Source organism: Suncus etruscus, chromosome 13, assembly GCF_024139225.1.
Source record: "Suncus etruscus isolate mSunEtr1 chromosome 13, mSunEtr1.pri.cur, whole genome shotgun sequence".
NCBI lineage: Eukaryota > Metazoa > Chordata > Mammalia > Eulipotyphla > Soricidae > Suncus > Suncus etruscus.
The window spans coordinates 69,501,230-69,516,835 of record NC_064860.1 but is presented as its reverse complement, the minus strand read 5'-3'; the positions used below and the strand labels follow the sequence as shown (position 1 = coordinate 69,516,835).

General features: G+C 36.0%; 1 non-coding gene across 1 annotated transcript; it reads right to left on the bottom strand.

Annotated features, from left to right (window-relative positions):
• Positions 1-15,301: 15,301 nt before the first annotated feature.
• Positions 15,302-15,404, bottom strand: LOC126026729 (U6 spliceosomal RNA). Its single transcript, XR_007501950.1, has one exon. It is a non-coding gene; the product is annotated as a U6 spliceosomal RNA (small nuclear RNA).
• Between the last annotated feature and the right edge of the window lie 202 nt (positions 15,405-15,606).

Below are 15,606 nucleotides of genomic sequence, written 5' to 3'. Positions count from 1 at the left end.
ATAGCAAGGGAATGCTGGTTTGGTTGAATGTGTTCGATGACTAGAGCCTGTAGTTTAGGTCTGTACATCGCAGGTACTGCTTTGGTGGTCTGACTGGTCACGTGCTTCGATTCCTAAAAGAAGGTTTAACCTAGAGATAAAGTGAATGTTAAAGAGTTTTCTCGTGGCCGTCTCATAGTGCAAGCAAGGTATGGTATCTCGTGTGGTATCCCGAGTTGCCATCTTAGTTTGTCCGCCCTTTGTATCTAAGGGCGCCTGTGGAAAGAAAAGCTGAGAGGTTATTTTTAAAATATAGTAAGGTAAAGGGATTAAAACGTAGTGTTATGGTATGTTGCCATTGCATTACGTGATTTCCCGCGGTGTTCTATACTTGTGTTCCTGTTTACGATCTCTAAGGGATTATTGTGGGCCTTTGTTGTAGGAGTCTGGTTACATACCTGTTCTCTCCATGTTGCTGTTTCTGTTGTTGCTGTTTTCTTTGTGGTATAATGTGCAGTCAAGAGTTTGCATTGTTCCTTTTTCATGTATTTTGGACACTGCTCCCACGTATATGTTGACTATTACAGTGATCGGAGTTTCTACCCTGTTAAACCCTGTTATATGATTGTTAGGTATTAGTTGTGTATAAAATATATGTTCTAGGTGTTTCAGAATAGTGCTACCATTCTGTGTTTATCTTTTGTCTTCTGGCTTACTTCGTTTAACATAACATGATCTAGGTCCATCCACGTTGCTGCAAAGTCTGTGATTGTATCATTTCTAACTGCCATGTAATATTCCATTGTGTATATGTACCACATCTTAATGATCCATTCATCCGTTGTTGGACACCTAGGTTGGTTCCAAGATTTGGCTATTATACTGAGTGCTGCGATAAATAGTGGGGTGCATATGTATTTTGGAATGAATGTCCTTCCATCTTGTGGGTATATGCCTAGGAGGGCAATTGCTGGGTCAAATGGCAGCTCAATTCTGAGTTCTTTGAGCACTCTCCAGACTTTCCTCCATAGGTGTTGGACTAGGGGACATTCCCACCAGCAGTGGATGAGAGTTCCTTTCATACCGCATCCCCGCCAACAAAGGTTGTTTCCATTATTTTTGATGTGGGCCATCCTCACTGGTGTAAGGTGGTATCTCATTGTTGTCTTGATTTGGATCTCCCTGATGATGAGTGAAGGTGAGCATGTTTTCATGTGTTTGTTGGCCATCCTTCTGTCTTCCTCAGAGAAGTGTCTATTCATTTCATCTCCCCATTTTTTTATAGCTTTGTTTGCTTTTGGGGGGCTCAGCTTTCTGAGTGCTTTGTATGTTCTAGATATCAGCCCTTTATCTGATATGTCGAGTGAAAAGATTTTTTCCCATTCTGTTAGCTGTCTTCTTGCGTTAAGCAGGGTTTCTTTTGCCATGCAGAAGCTTTTTAGTTTGATGTAGTCCCATTTGTTTATATTTGATGCTAACGTTCTTGCCATTGGTGCTCCATTCTCAAAGACCTTTTTGATATATAGGTCTTTGAGTGTTCTGCCTATTTTATTCTCAATAAACTTTATGGATTCGGGTCTGATTTCAAGGTCTTTGATCCACTTTGAGTTGATTTTTGTATAAGGAGTAAGGTATGGGTTGATTTTCACTTTCGTACATGTGGTTTTCCAGTTGTACCAACACCATTTGTTGAATAGGCTTTCTTTGTTCCATTTCAAATTCTAGCCTCTTTTATCAAATATTAGTTGGCTATATACCTGGGGGTTTATGTCTGGGAATTCTGTTCTGACCCACTGGTCTGATGTCCTGTCTCTGTTCCAGTACCATGCTGTTTTGATTACTATGGCTTTATAGTATAGTTTCAAGTTAGGTAAGGAGATGCCTCCCAGCTTCTTGTTTTTCAGTATTTGTTTGGCTATCCTGGGTCTTTTGTGGTTCCAGATGAATTTTGTGAATGCTTGTTCTAATTCTTTAAAGAATTGTGTCTGGATTTGGATAGGGATTGCATTAAATCTATATAGGAGTTTGGGTAGGATAGTCATTTTGATTATGTTAATTCTACCTATCCATGAGCATGGGATGTTCTTCCATTTCTTTAGATCATCTTCAATTTCTTTCTGGAGTGTTTTGAAGTTTCCCTGGTATAGGTCTTTCACTTCTCTTGTAAGGTTGATTCCTAGATACTTGATATTTTTTGATACTATCTTAAATGGAATTGTATTTTTAATCTCTCTCTCCTCAACTTCATTGTTTGTATATAGAAACGCTACTGTCTTTTGTGTATTGACTTTGTAACCAGCCACTTTGCTGTATTGGTTAATTGTTTCTAGGAGTTTTACTGTGGACTCTTTAGGTTTTTCGATGTATATCATCATATCGTCGGCAAAGAGAGATAGCTTGTGTTCCTCTTTCCCAATTTGAATTCCTTTGATTTCCTTCTCTTGTCGGATTGCTATTGCTAGGACTTCTAAGGTTATATTGAATAAGAGTGGAGAGAGTGGACAGCCTTGCCTAGTTCCTGATCTTAGTGGGAATGCTTCTAGTTTCTCACCATTGAGTATAATGTTGGCTGTAGGCTTTTCATAGATAGCTGTAACTATCTTGAGGAAGGTTCCTTCTAACCCTATTTTGCTGAGTGTCTTTAATATGAAAGGATGTTGGATTTTGTCAAATGCCTTCTCTGCATCGATTGATATGATCATGTGGTTTTTGTCTTTCATGTTGTTGATGTGGTGTATAATGTTGATTGATTTGCGTATGTTGAACCAACCTTGCATTCCTGGGATGAATCCCACTTGATCGTGATGTATGATCTTTTTGATGAAGTGCTGGATTCGGTTTGCTAATATTTTATTGAGTATCTTTGCATCTATGTTCATTAGTGAGATTGGTCTGTAGTTTTCTTTTTTGGTAGTGTCTTTGCCTTCTTTGGGAATGAGTGTGATATTAGCCTCATAAAAGGAGTTGGGGAGGATTCCTGTTTTTTCTATGGTTTGGAAGAGCCTATGGAAAAGTGGTAGTAACTCTTCTTGAAATGTTTGATAGAATTCACCTGTAAATCCATCTGGGCCTGGGCTTTTGTTCTTAGGAAGTTTTTTAATTACATCTTCAATTTCCTCTGAGGTGATTGGTCTGTTTAGGATTTCTAGATCTTCCTTTTCCAGTCTTGGAAGAGGGTGTTTTTCCAAGAATCTATCGATTTCTACTGGGTTCTCTAGCCTAGTTGAGTATAGTTGTTCATAATATGATCTCATGATATGTTGTATTTCTTGGGGTTCTGTTGTAATCTCTCCCCTTTCATTTGTGATCCTATTGATTTGGGTGTTTTCTCTCTTTTTTTTGGTGAGTTTTGCCAGTGGTTTGTCTATCTTGTTTATTTTTTCGAAAAACCAACTCCTGGTCTCATTGATTTTTTGAATTGTTTTCTTGGTTTCTATGTTGTTTATTTCTGCTCTGGTTTTTATTATTTCTTGCCTTCTGGATGTGGTTGGACTTCTCTGTTGCTGATGTTCCAATTCTTTGAGGTGATCTTTTAAACTGTTGGTTTTGTTATTTTCCTGATTCTTGACATAGGCCTGAATTGCTATGAGTTTCCCCCTAATTACTGCTTTTGCTGTTTCCCATAAATTTTGACATGTTGTCTCTTCATTGTCATTTGTCTCAAGGAATCTTTTTATTTCTTCCTTGAGTTGTTCTTTGATCCAGCTGTTGTTGAGCAGCATGTTGTTTAATCTCCAGGTATTAGTTTTTCTCCATTGCTTCTTCTTGACCTCAATTTTGAGCTCTGTGGCATAGTGATCTGAGAGGGTACTTCTAATGATCCTTACCTTTGTGGTCTTATATAGGTTGGCTTTGTATCCTAATATATGGTCTATTCTGGAGAAGGTTCCATGTGGGCTTGAGAAGAATGTGTATTCTGCTTTCTGGGGGTGGAGGGCTCTATATAAGTCTATTAGCCCTAAATCTTCTAATTTTTCATTCAGAGCTCTTATTTCTTTGCTATTTTTCTGTTTGGTGGATCTGTCCAGTGGTGATAGTGGAGTATTGAGGTCCCCTGCTATTATCACATTTCCCTTCATGTGTTTCTCCAGGTTTGCCAGTAGTTGCCTCACATATTTTGCTGGCTCTACATTAGGTGCATAGATATTGACCAGGGTTAGTGTTTCTTGATCTAATGTTCCCCTGATCAGTAAGTAGTGACCCTCTTTGTCTCTGATCACTTTCTTGAGGTTGAATGCAATTTGGTCTGATATAAGAATTGCTGTCCCTGCTCTTTTTTGTTTTCCATTGGCCTGAATAATCACTTTCCATCCTTTTATTCTAAGCCTGTGCTTATCCTGCATCTGTAGGTGTGTTTCTTGCAGACAGCAGAAGTCCGGTTTATTTTTCCTAATCCAGTTCTCTACTATGTGTCTTTTAATTGGAGAGTTTAGTCCGTTAACATTTAGGGAGATTATTGAGAGAGAGGATTGTTGTGTAGTTGTGTTGTGTAGGGTGGTTTTTGTTACAATCGGGGGTTTGGATTGTGTAATTCGTCTTTGAGTAAGTCGTTTAGGATCGGTTTTGTTTGCACAAATAGTTCAAATTCGTTCTTGTTTGAGAATGTTTTTAGTCTATCCTCCCATATGAATGTAAGTTTTGCTGGGTATTGGACCCTAGGTTGGAAATTTCTTTCATTCAGTCGTTTAAATATGTCATTCCATTGTCTTCTTGCTTGAATTATTTCAAATGGGAGATCTGGTTTGATTCTTATGTCCCTACCTTGGTACTTGAGGTTTCTTTTCTTCCTTATTGCTTTAAGGAGTTCTTCTTTCTCTTTGTTTTTTGCCAATTGGATTACCATGTGTCTTGGTGTTTGTTTATTGGGGTCTATCTTATTGGGAACTCTTTTTATTTCCTGTATTGGCATTGCAGTATCCTTCCAGAGGGTGGGGAAGTTCTCCGCTATTATCTCTCTGACTACTTGTTCTTCCCCTTTCCCTACTTCCTCCCCTTCTGGTATACCCACAATTCTTAGGTTGTTTCTTTTGTCCTTTTTCATTAGATACTGGACCTTTCCTTCCAGTGCTTTGCCTTTTATTTCTTTGTTGGTTTCTTGATCATTTTTTGTTTGCAGTTTTCCTTCGAGTTCTTCAATGTGTTTCTCCAATTCTGTGTTTCTGCTTGTAAGGCTTGTTACTTTGTCTGTTAATTCCTTCACTTCTTTTTGTATGGAATCTCTCATGTTCTTTAACATTTCTTCTTTAATTTGGCTGATTTGTTCATCCATAGATTTCTTATACTCGATAGCTAGGGTTTCTCTAATTCCTTTTATTAATTCTTGCATTTCCTTCCTCATGGCTGCTTTTAGGTCTTCATCGCGTGTATCTGTGTATTTTGGTGGACTTGGAAGCTTGCAAGAGTTTGTCACCATATCTCCAGATATTAGTGATTTCCTTGATTTACGCATATTTCTTTGTATTTAATGGTGTGTTTTAGAGTGCTGTGCTTCTAATTTTCACCTGTTTTGATCCCCTGTGGTGTGGGAGTTGGTTCCCTCCCTGAGGGTGGTTCTAGAGGGACTTTTGGGTGAACTCGCTGAGGTTTTGATCCTCCTGTACTCTTTATGTGGCCTGGTTAGTTGTTTTCCTCTTTTGTTGGCAGCTAGTACTGGCCCTTTCCTGACCACAGTGGTGGGGGGCACTGTTTCTCCTCTCCTTTTTCTCCTCTCCTCTACTAGTTGGAAGTCAGTCTTCCTCTTTATTCCTGTCAGCAGGTGTAGTTCCGCTTCTGGCCACACTGGTTGCGGGCGCTGTTGAGCCTGACTCTCTGTTCCCTCCCTTATCTGGGGGTCAATGAAGCTCTGCTCCTCCGAGTTACCCCGGAAGAAATTCCCCCAGTCAAGCCCTCCCGGTAGCTGCTCTCAGCCCTAGGGGGGGTCTCAGGTCCACTCTGGGGCTCGGGGCTAGGTTGCTCTAGGTTACCTAAAGGTCCAGGGGGCAGGCCCAAGCTCACCTAGTCTATTCGTCCCACCTGTCCCAGCTGGGCAGGTGACTCTGGCCCACTAGGTACTAGGGAATGTCCTCCCCAGTCTACGCTCGGGTCAGGTGGGATGAACTCTGGGGCCTGGAAGTTGAGGCAACGGGTGGTGTGGTCTCTGTGCCAACAAGCTGGCCTCTGCAGTCTATGGGGGGGAGGGTCGCGCGCAGGGTGGCTGGCGGCTGCGGGTCGTCCACGTGTGAGCGCCCTAAAACAGTGCACTCACCATGGACGCCAGGGTTCCCTACTCCCCGTTGGCGCGGCTGGCCTCTGCAGTCTATGAGGGGGGGGTCGCGCGCAGGGTGGCTGGCGGCTGCGGGTCGTCCACGTGTGAGCGCCCTAAAACAGTGCACTCACCATGGACGCCGGGGTTCCCTACTCCCCGTTGGCGCGGCTGGCCTCTGCAGTCTATGAGGGGGGGGTCGCGCGCCGTATTACTTTTCTTAACAAAGGTTCAGAACAGTGACCGGTAAGTAAAACATCAGCTCCCACATCCAACTTATTATTATTATTTCAGAAATTAAAAAGTGACTACATGGTTAGAAATGCATCTACAAATAAGTTTATGTATCTTTCAAGATGAAAATCTGTGTCCTACCTATTCTCTTTACCTTGTAATTGAATCCGGTTTTAAATAGTTGGTCACACTCAATTTTAAAGCCTCTCAGGAATCCTTGAAACTTGTAGAACATGCTGGGGATTGAGATTGGTTTCTCTGGGTGTGTTTATCTGAAATTTTAAGATTAAAAGATGGAATGCCAGATTAAAATGCAGCTTTTTTTTTCAGTGAAGGGGCATAAATAATATTATTGTCCAAGTATTTTAGCCTCCTGAGTCCTTACCTCCTCCAACTACTTACACATGTGGTATATAACTATTGACTTGAAGGAGTTAAAATAACAGCCAAAACATGATTGGCCATTGATAAAACTTATTCTTGAACCATATGTTCTGTTGAAACAATTTGACAATAGCAATTGCTATTTTGTAATTACTGTTAAAATATATGCTAAATAAAACAATTTACAATTTTAATTTTTCATGCTGAATATGATAAATTAATATTTATTTATTAGAGTATGAAAATATAATGCAGGCCATAAAAACCTGCTGAGCACTTTAGTAGCAAAATTATCTCATGGTTGCAGGGGTCCTCAAACTTTTTAAACAGGGGCCAGTTCACTGTCCTTCAGACTGTTGGAGGGCCAGGTTATAGTAAAAACAAAAATTATGAACAAATTTCTATGCACACTGCATATATCTTATTTAGAAGTGAAGAAACAAAATGGGAATAAATACAATATGTGGCCCACGGGCTTTAGTTTGAAGACCCCTGAAAGAGAAGCATGGCTTATTTTAGTAAGATTCAATTTATATAGTTAAAAATATTCCTAAACTTCACCTTTTTAGGAACCTCATTCTAATGGTAACTTAGATCTTTTTTATTTTTACTTGTATTTTATATACAAATGTTAAGAATAGGATAATAGTTTTGAAAAATGCAAATATTTGTATTCTTATACACTTTGAATGACTTACAGAGTAATGAATATTTTTAAATAATCACAAATAACAAAGAAGAAATCTATGAATGATGTACTTTTCTAAAACTAAATGCAACCTATACAAGAACATGATGTGCCAGAACAATAGCATAGCATGTAGGGCATTTGCCTTGCACACTGAAGACTAGGGTTTAATCCCTGGCATCCCATATGGTCCCTTTAACCTGCCAGAAGTGATTTCTGAATGTAGAGCCTGGAATAACCCTGAGCACCACCAAGTGTGGCTCAAAAATTTAAAAAATAAGCATAATACACGATTACAAACAAATATATATTTATATGTGACACAACATTTATGAAAATTGTAAGGTCACTAACTATATATGGTGCCTTTAATACTTAAAATTAGAAGCCTTAGCGCTGTATTTGTGCCCTGATAGTTCCTTATGTGAGTCTCTGCCACACTTGGTAGGTACCTGTGATATATCTGACCTGTAAGCACTAGACATTATTAGCAATATTATATTTAAGATGCAATTGTCAAAAATGTCTCTAAAAGTTCCAAAATATGTTGTGTAAAACAAAATTCTCTATTGTGACTCAATGCTTTATAACGTCACATGCGATGACAGGTATCAACTTGTATTATTTGTTTATTATGGGCAGAAAGGAAGAAAACATTATCCATTACACCATTGCTCACTAATTGTTATTTAAGTCTACATAAGTTTTAAAGCATGTGCATATGCAAAATTAAATCAATTTTAGAAAACATAAAAATCACTTTCTTTGCAATATACCAGCAATGAGTAAATGGAACTTATAATTAAAACCAAATACTTCTTATATTAGCACTTCCCAATATAAAATATTCATAGAGTCCATCAAACAAATAATTCTGATAGTTGAATAAAACTTGAAAACTGAATAAAATGAAGTGTAATACAAAATAAACTAGATTCAAGAGCACTTAGTGCAGTAGTTTATCCCAAGCAGAGGTAGACACAGTCCTATAGACTTCAAGATTTAGGCAAAGTTTATTTTAGCTTTTTCTAATCAGAGAACTCAGCTTAGTTTTGGGAGTCAAAATATAAGGGGAGACTTTTTTTAAAAAACTTTGATAAGAAATTATGTGCTTCAGGAATATTATTCAATTTTCAGACACTGGGCATATAAGGCAACGTATGAAACTTCAAGAGGACAACGGGTGAAATCATGGATATGCTTTCATCTGTCAGTGGCTTTAGTTACACTAAGATTAGTTGCAGATGGTCACCTCTGACAGTTATAGTTTATGAGATAAACATTAGTAAAATTAAAGAGTTATTTGTAAAGGACCCTTAACGATATGAAAGAGAGAGCACAGTCGGGAAATAATTACAAATGCACATATGATATAGGGCTATTCACCAGATGTAAAATAAAATCTTAAAACAAATATCAATAAAAGTCCAATTAAAAAATGGGATAACTTTTCAGTAGACACATAGGTACTAAAGACATACATATATCAAATAAAGAAAAAAAAACGTTCTATTTTTTTTTGGTCTTGTTTTTTCGGGCCACACCCTTTTGATGCTCAGGGGTTACTCCTGGCTAAGCGCTCAGAAATTGCCCCTGGCTTGGGGGGACCATATGAGATGCCGGGGATTGAACCGCGGTCCTTACTTGGCTAGTGCTTGCAAGGCAGACACCTTACCTCTAGCGACACCTCGCCGGCCCCATGTTCTATTTTTATACCTTTAGAGAAATACAATCTAAAACACTAAAATATTCTATGTGCTATTATTTTGTTTAATTTTTTGTTTGTTTGTTTTGGGGCCATATCCAGCGGCATTCAGGGATTACTCCTGGCTCTATACTCAGAAATCGTTCTTGGTAGGCTCCGGAGACCATATAGGTTGACAGGAATTGAACCCCAGTCTGTCCTAGGTTGGCTGTGTGTAAAGCAAATGCCCTACGCTGTTCTATCAATCCAACCCAATGTGCTATTATTTTTAAAATATTTATATTTAATATAATTACCACTAAATTTAAAGTTATACATTATGGGTTTCAGCGATACAATGTTTTAAAATGTATTCCTTCACTAGTGTTTATTTTATTCTACCAATCCTTTTCAACCCCACTCAGTTTACCAGCTATCCTAATGGTCTAATTTTATGAGGCGTCTTTTGTTTTTAATGGATGCACTGTGGTTTATAGTAATGTACATGCTATGGTAGAGATATCACACCTTCAGCACCCCTCCTGCTCAAATTGGATGCTTTCTTCCACCATAGGCATTGCCGCCTCCCTCTTCTATTCCTAAACCTCTTCCAAATGGGCATTTTTTTTTTTTTTGCTAAAGACCCATTCCAGTTTTTTCTTTGTTTCCACTGTCTGATCATCCATTATTACACCATTATGTTTCAATGATAAAGCAAAAATTATGAAGAATAGTGTTAAATAGGTGTTTGAAGGAAAGCAAAAATGGTTATGTGGAAGACAGGAAACTTTTAAAGCAGCAGAATATTGGATGTTATATTGTAATTTTGGTCACATAAATATTGTTGGCTTCTATATAAAGTCTATGTCAACTTTAAACTTTTCTAAATATGAAGTCTGTTAAAAACACACAATTCTGACAGCCTTGACACCTATTTTTCACTAAATTTTTTTAATTATTTGGAGCTTACAATGTATTTTTAAAATCAAAAATTAAAGTTTTTACAAGCTATATGTTAACTAATATCTAATTGTCTATGAGTGTCAAGTTTTCATATTTATATAAAAACAGAGATACTGTAACAAATTAAGTTATACTAACTTTCTGCAATCTCTTAAATTTCTTCTAGTTTCTGATTAAATTAGTTATGCAATTTATACATACTATCTATGTAAAATATGCAATTTTAAACTGCCCTTAATAACATTGTTTAACCAATGTTGTTAGACAAAAGTATAAAAGCGTAGACTAATTTTTTTTTCAGATAATTGGAGATATATATCCACACAGGGTTAAAATCTGCTATCATAAATGTGTAGGATTGAATGACGATGTAAGAATTCAATAGGATTCATCCTGTTTTATTTCTAAAAGAACACAGTTGTCATGAGTCACCATTTCGGTCAATAACAATTAAGTATCAAATTACCAGCTTCATAAATGGCATGCTAGGTCTCCATGTGGTGTAATAATAGGCTATAAATGTTGAGTCAATTTGACTTGTACTTCTTTTGAAGTGAATCATTCTCATTGTCCAAATAATTTGCATATTAATCGGAGTATTTTTAGTCTCTTCCCTGGATCATAGATGGCCAAAGATTACAAATGTAATTTTACTTCAACATTTGGGAACTGATAGGACAATTTCATTCTGATTTTAAAGCTAGAAAAATATAACATAAATGAATGAGATTAGCCATCTGCAGAAGCGACTTATTCCAACAGATGGTTCCTAAATATGAGAATGATTGCAAAAAGATACCGCTCGAATATCATTAAGTAGAGTGAAATAAAGCCAGTGTGAGGTAAACGGTGACCTAATTTATCATAAATTTTATGTCATGTCAATAGAAGTTTAAGATGTACCTGAAGTCTGAGATTATTCTCTATTAAATAGAGTGTAGGATCTATTCTTCAGCTTTTCCTGAGCACCTATTTATGGACCAAGTATCACCAAAGATGTTGTATATCAGAAAGCATAAAAAAAAACAAACACTGATAAAAAATATTCGTATTTACTTGACAAATATTTCTTTTTCAAATAGAGACTTGGGCCTAAATATTAGATTTTATTAATAGTATTTGATTAGCTCATCTAAATTTCTTCAGTCTGAATTTATTATATTCCCTAATTATTAACCAAAGCATGCTATGTAAATGTTTGCAACTTTGGTTCGTTTAAAGTAGTTATTTTTTATTAAGAACATCCTTTTTTTTATAAAAGTGAATAATACAATAATAAATGGTTGGCATATTTGCTTCTCTTTAAGAACATATTATAAACTATATAAATCTGTTAAAGTAAGAATAGTAGAAATATCAGAGAGACAGTACAGTATGAAAGGGATTTGTCTTGAATATGCCCACCCAAATTTAATCCCCATCAACACACATGGTTTCCTGAGAATAACCATGAGTTACCCCTGAGCACAGAATCAGAGTTAAACCTTAAATCAAAACTAGTAAACAAAATGGCTTTAGCACTTAGTAAAATGGTATATTAGATATAATAATTATTTGGTATTTGAAAGTGGGTAAATATTTTTAGAAAAAAATCTAAACTGAATCTGAAAGGATTTGAAATTTGAGAAAGGAGAAACACCAGTTCAATTGATGGGCATAATGTAGCTTATACAAAAAGCAGAAAACTTTGAAACTAGACTATAGTAAGAATAATGGTGATAGCAGATAATGGCATAATCACATTTTAAATCAGGTCATTCTACAGCACATGGAAATTTAAATATATAAAATAGAGACCCCAGAAGCATTGACTTGCATATAAGTTGAAGTCATAGTTAAATCCGAGAATATATCTGAACAGTTATAAAATTACTTTCTGAATTTAAATATTTTCATTGTTATTTAGATGAATATACTAGCATCTGATTGTCCCTAGGTAAACTGATAAAATCCACACACAGAGCATGAAATATTGATAACCAAACTTTGGCCCCATGATATAAGTACCTCATAAAAGTTCTAGATAATGAATATTGTAGATATTTTACTTATGCTCCCTTTTCCCAAGACTATGATAATGTCTACTTTTTAAAGCTGAATTATCACTAAATTAAAACTAAACTTTACCATACTGTGATCCATTTCATGAAATAATAGGGTTTCATTAAATGTAAATCCCAGTTTCTCTCAAAACTGCTATTAGCAGATAATTACATTGTTGCATATGTATTCTCCTTAGAATTTAAAATTTAATATACTTTGGAATTTGAGCATTATCTTAGTTATCTTCTAATGAAAAATTAATTTTAAGAGTAAGTTATAATGCATTTAATTTGTAATTTAATTTAGAGACTACAGTTTTAAAGTATTTCTCCATTTAAGTTTTTTATAAGTATATTTTAACATCATTGACATAAATAAGTTCTAGTCTAGCTACTTTTCATTAAAAATAAAGCCTAGTAAGAAAAACCAAAAAATTTAATTTTAATTTTTTTAGAACTAATTTTATGAACTATTAAAACACTGGAGAAATTATGTTTTACTAATATCAGTTTAAAAGAAATGCTTTTAAGATATTGATTACTAGTTTTAATTCCTAAAATAGTCTTCTTGTTTTTGTTTTTGTTGTTGGGCCACACCTGTTGATGCTCCGGGGTTACTCCTGGCCATGGGCTCAGAAATCTCTCTTGGCTTGGGGGACCATATGGGACGCTATGGGACCGAACCACGGTTCATCCTAGGCTAGCGCTAGGCCACTGCTCTGGCCCCTATAATAGTCTTCTTACTGTTACATTTTTCAATCCAAAGTAAAACTGGTAACGTAAATTCACATGTGTATATATCTGGACTATATTTTATATAATTTATTAGATGTATTTTATAAGCTAGTTTCTTTTGTAATTTACAAATAAAAATTCTTTGACACATTGCTCTTTTCTTTGAAATAATCTGCTGATACTCTGGTTTCTCTTCATGTCATATAAATTACCTTTTACTAAATTAATTGTGGTTGCCATAGATACTTCCTTGGAAATAAACATTAGAAGTAAAAAATATGGGGCCGGGAAGGTGGCGCTAGAGATAAGGTGTCTGCCTTGTAAGCGCTACCAAGGAACGGACCGCGGTTCGATCCCCCGGCGTCCCATATGGTCCCCCCAAGCCAGGGGCGATTTCTGAGCACATAGCCAGGAGTAACCCCTGAGCGTCAAACGGGTGTGGCCCAAAAACCAAAAAAAAAAAAAAAAAAAAGAAGTAAAAAATATATAATTGCATTTTTAAAAACTCCATGTCATCAGTGAAATGGAAGTTACCATATTCTATCAGAGTATGATATAACCAGGGTGCCAGAATATTGCTATGTTTAGATTTTGATTAGCTTTTTATATCACTCATAGGATTAGTTCAAAACTCATATCATCCAATAGCCTATTGACAGCACTTGGATTTGATGCATACATGCAATTTTATTGACTATCCCATTTAATTCCAAAACCTTTATAAGTGTGACTCTCAAAAGCAGTAGTTATGGTATTTTCATTGTATCAAGACCAGTATCGTTGGAACACATACTGTTTACACATCACTATGCATGTTCCATGTAGGTCTTGGAAAATATTCCAAGTATACCAATGATTGAATTATTTCACTCCAAATATTTTGAAACCCAAATAATTGGTATCTGTGATACCAATTAGTTGTAAATAGAGGCTTCAAATAATCAGTGTAAAAATACTCTTAATGTGGCAAGTAATAAAATATAAATTTGTTCTTCTAAAATGAGGGGAAAGTCAGGTGTAGGAAAGCATAGTAGGCAGAGACCTTGGCTTCCATGCAGCCAATTCTGCATAGATTCCAAGGATTTCAGATAATTTTGCTGGTACTACCATAAGTTACCTTTGAGTATAGAACTAGAATACCCCCTGATTATCACACACATGACCCAAACTACCCTCTTTCTCCTAACAGGTGAAAGCAAAGAAACATTCACAATAAAATTTAGATGAAGACTGGTAGTATCCTGTCAAGAAAAATTAAAAATTGTTAGCAACCCAACAGAAGTTAGGAAATACACACAAAAAATATATTCCTCCAAGTTTTTATTTTGTCTGATTTTTTTTTAGAACCGTAAGACAATAATGCATTTCTATAGCATAAACTATGATGAGGTTGATGAGAATGACAGTGGTGGGTGTGATGGTGGTGGCACAAGTAGTCACACATAACTTCTCTGAAAACATTCAGTATCATAATCCTATAATATAAAATGTACCTGCCTGTATATATACATACATATATATGTATGTATGTATATATATATATATATTGTTTTTGAGCCACACCCAGTCATGCTCAGGGGTTACTCCTGGCTTGTGCTCAGAAATTGCTCTAACAGGCTCAGGAGAGCATATAGGATGCCAGGGATTCATCCTGGATCTGTCCCAGGTCTGCCCCATGTAAGGCAACTTCCGTACCACTGTGCTATCACTCTGGCCCCTGTCTGTATTTATTTTGAATAATGGCTGTAAAAGACATAATATGTGAAATTTGAAAATGATCACAAACTAGGAATAAAGTTGTGATGACTAAAGGCATTCAAATAGAAAGTATTTTAGGAAATAGTGATATAATACTTTGCATTAATTTCACGTACTTGTAAATTGTAAATACTTATTTGTTGTACTTTTTAACAGTATATTTTCTATTCTCTATGCACAGTTATGCTTCACCATCTGCACCATAGGTTTGCCTGAATTAGTCAGCTATTGCACTAATAGTCCTTCTTCTGCTTCAAGGACCTGTAGCTCACAGTTCAGTTGAATGGGGAATTTTCTACACTGGCAGTAGTCTAATTCCTTGCTCTTTTTCCTGAATCTCCACAAATGAGTAAGATAGTATGGTGTATATATTTTTTCTTTATAACTTACTTACGTTAGCATGATTCCATTCAGTTTTATCCATGTGGCATAAAGCCCATGATTTCATCTTTATTCAAATACTAATTAAGTAGTTAAGCTATTAAGTGGTATTCCACTGTATGTATATATTACATTTTTTAAAGATGGCCAAGAATAATTCATTTTCAGTAAAATAATTTGTAGAGGTGTTATAATAGAGAGATTATAATATGAAAAATATGGAACGCTTCACGAATTTGCGTGTCATCTTTGCGCAGGGGCCATGCTAATCTCTGTATCGTTCCAATTTTAGTATATGTGCTACCGAAGCAGCACTATATTACATTTTTTATTTTATTTTTTGTGAGTAATTCATTTATCTTCAGATATTGGTTATTAAAAACAATGTTGTAATGAACTAAGTTGTGCATACTTCTTTACTGGTACTTTTTTTTTAATTTCAGTAGATGCAGGCAGTGATCAAAGATAAATTGATAGTTATCTTTTTGAGAAATCTCCAAACCATTTCCCAGTTAGA